The sequence below is a fragment of the Urocitellus parryii genome, chromosome X (genome assembly GCF_045843805.1).
Source record: "Urocitellus parryii isolate mUroPar1 chromosome X, mUroPar1.hap1, whole genome shotgun sequence".
Taxonomy (NCBI): Eukaryota; Metazoa; Chordata; class Mammalia; order Rodentia; family Sciuridae; genus Urocitellus; species Urocitellus parryii.
Window position 1 is genome coordinate 74902453 of NC_135547.1, and position 3351 is coordinate 74905803.

At 44.2% G+C, this 3351-nt stretch overlaps 1 pseudogene; it reads left to right on the forward strand.

Moving 5' to 3' along the window:
- The first annotated feature begins 1954 nt into the window (after positions 1–1954).
- On the forward strand, positions 1955–2839 carry LOC144250682 (RAB7A-interacting MON1-CCZ1 complex subunit 1 pseudogene; annotated as a pseudogene).
- The last annotated feature ends 512 nt before the right edge of the window (positions 2840–3351 follow it).

A 3351-nucleotide genomic window follows, 5' to 3' on the forward strand; every position in this document is an offset into this window, starting at 1 on the left:
TGCAGGAGAATTAGGTCTGGATGGGGAAAGGGGTGTAGGCATGCAAGGGACATAGGCTGGAGAAGGCCCTATGGTGTAGAAAGTCATGGAAGGAGAAGGGAGCCTAACTAGGGTAGGGGGATGTTAGGAGATGTAGACCCAGATGGGTAGAGGGGCCAAGCAGGGGAGTGGCAAGGCAAGAAACTGGAACAGAAGGAATAGGCTCAGGAAGGGAACCTAGCTGGGTAGGGAGTCAGAGGAAGTGGACAGGCTATGGACAGGGACACAGGGTAAAGGAGGAGGCCTAAGTGGGAAGATGGTGTTAATCTCAGTGACTCAGGAGGCTGAGGCAGAAGAATGGCAAGTTTGAGGACAACCACAGCAACTTAGCAAGATTGTGTCTCAAAATTAAAAAAAAAAATAGAGCTGGGGATATAGCTCAATTTGTAGAGTGCTTGCCTTGCATGCACAAGGCCCTGGGTTTGATCCTCAGCACCACAAAAAAAAAAAAAAAAATAAAAAGGGATAGGGGTGTAGCTCAATAAATAAATAAAATAGGGTGCAGGTAAGGAGATGTTCAAAGAGGAAGAAATTAGCTGGTCAAGGGAAGGAAACCTAGTAGAGTAAGAAGTCAGAAAAGTGTCCCTAACAGTTACAGGGGCAAAGCCTGGTTGAAGGGTGCCTGGCTGAGGGAGGAACCATAGGCTTTCAAAAAGAACCCAGGCCAGGGAAGGACACTGAGTAGGAAAGGAGATCTAGCTGGAAAACAAGCAGAATCTGGAGAAAAGGCCGTAGGCTGGTGAGGACCCTGGTGACAAGGGAAGGAGCCTGGGGATAGGGCTGTGCAAAGTGTTTAAAGGGAGCAGAGGCTTGAGAGGGTAGAGCAATCTGAGGAAGGGAGACTGGCAGAGACAGGGGGTGGAGCTGACCTTGGGAGTGGTGAGAAGATCCTGGCAGGGAAATTTTGCCTAACTGGAGAAAGAGGCTAGGCTAGGAAAGGGAAGCTGGTGTGGGAGAGGTTTGAATGCTGAGAGCAACAAAAGACTGGAGATGGGTTAATAGAGCAGGCTGGGAGAGAGGGCCTAACTGGTAGGAAGGGCCTGCTAGGGAAGGGATCAGCCAGGCTCTAAAGATCCTGACTGAGGGAGGGCCCACATGGTTTAGGAAGGGGCATAGCTGAGGAGGGAGGTACAGGATATGGGTGGGATACCTGACTGGGCAAGGGAACACAGGCTAAGAAAGGAAAATTATGTAGGGCCAAGGACCCCACCTGGAGACAGGGATATGTGGGTGAAGGGAACCTCACCAAAGTAGAGCCATGGCTTAGTAGAGTTCCTGCATGATTGAGGTCGTAGTTGCCAAAGAGGGTCCTACCTGTTCTCAGGAGTCACAGGCCAGGAGGGATACCAGGCTGGGTAGGGTGTTCATATAGGGTTGCTACAGGAGTAGGTACTGGCTGAGAAATGTGGCCTGGCAAGGGAAGGGGGTAAAGGTGTGTATAAGAAAAGCCTGCCTGTCAGGGGACAGGGACCTGGCTGGGGATGAGGACTTAGCTGTGAAGAAGGCACTGCCTGGATAATATGGGCCTTACTACAGGGGTGGTGCTAGTGCTGCCCAAGTAATTCTGACAGAAGTCACCAAAGACAGTAAAGTTCAATTTTATATGATTGCCCCTTAATACAAGAGAAATAAGTGTTCCTATCTTAGAAACCATGAAGATTTTACTGGAATTGTCCCAACTTCCCTGAGTCTGTCTTTAGCAGGAGGAAGAGGTGTTAACTTAGACCAGATCATAACCATGCCCAGGGCACAAATCAAGAGGGAATCTTCACTGTGAGATCTGGAAGGATGCGGGATTGAGGAGTTTGCAGTCTTTCATTTTGTAACAGTGACTACAGTCACTGAAGACAGCAACTTGTATGGGCGATTTCATGTATGAAAGAGGTGGGGGGGGGCGTGCCCACCGGTTGTGGCCATGGCGGCCGCAGTCTCAACTGTGGTGAGGCGAGTGGAGGAGCTGGGGGACCTGGCTCAAGCCCACATACAGCAACGTAGTGAAGCCGCGGGTGAAGATGATCACTTTTTAATTCGGGCCTCAGCAGCTCTGGAAAAACAGAAACTTTTATGTGGAGAAGAGAAAGAATGTTCAAATCCATCAAATCTTCTAGAACTTTATACACAGGCTATTTTGGACATGACATATTTTGAGGAGAATAAGCTAGTAGATGAAGATTTTCCTGAAGACTCTTCTTCCCAGAAAGTAAAAGAACTAATCAGTTTTCTTTCAGAACCAGGAATTTTAGTTAAAGAAAATAATATGCATCCAAAACTTTGTGATTTGCTTGGGGATGAGCTACTTGAATGTCTCTCTTGGAGAGGAGGAGCCCTACTGTATATGTATTGTCATTCTCTGACCAAAAGAAGAGAGTGGCTCTTGAAAAAATCTAGTTTGCTTAAAAGGTACCTTGTTGATGGAATCAATTACTTACTACAAATGGTAAATTATCGGTGTCCTATCCAGTTAAATGAAGGAGTTTCTTTTCAAGACTTAGACACAGCTAAATTACTGAGTGCAGGAATATTTAGTGACATTCATTTGCTGGCTATGATGTACAGTGGAGAAATGTGTTACTGGGGATTGAAACATTGTGTGGATCAACAGCCAGAAAATCGTGAAATGGATACCGATGTTTCTGGAGCAAGCTGCATGACACACAAGGAATCCTTGGATTTCCGAGAAGTAGGAGAAAAAATTTTGAAAAAGTATGTATCTGTGTGTGAAGGACCCCTGAAGGAACAAGAGTGGAATACAACAAATGCAAAACAAATTTTAAATTTCTTTCAGCAGTCCTGTAAGTAGTAATTCATCTGGTCTTTTTCAATCAGAAAGACAAAAGACCCATGTGATGGAAAATAAATTTTAAAAAAAAGACATACTGATACTGAATTTGATGTTATAGTAATATAGATACCCAGTATGGTTGCCCTTCTTTAAATGCCATCCTCATCTTTCATTGTATATTCTTAAACCTGTGGGGGAAAAAAATGGTTCCTTAACGTCTAAGATGGCATATATTTTATTCTAACTCAGCTTGAATACAGGTATCCTGTCATTAGTAAGAGGGAACCCAATTTAGCTTGTCAGATATTTTTCACCCCTAATACTTTAGGTTATTTTTGTTTGTTTTAAATATATATATAGCATAAACTCTAATTTCCCTTTCTTAAAGTTTGCTATCCTTCAGTTCACCCCATTGCTTTGAACAGATATTCTGAATAAAAATGTAGGCAAAATGAAAGATTATGACTAATATTCAGATGCCATTTCCAATAAGGTCAATAACAAAAGACTCCACAAAGGAATCATTGTTT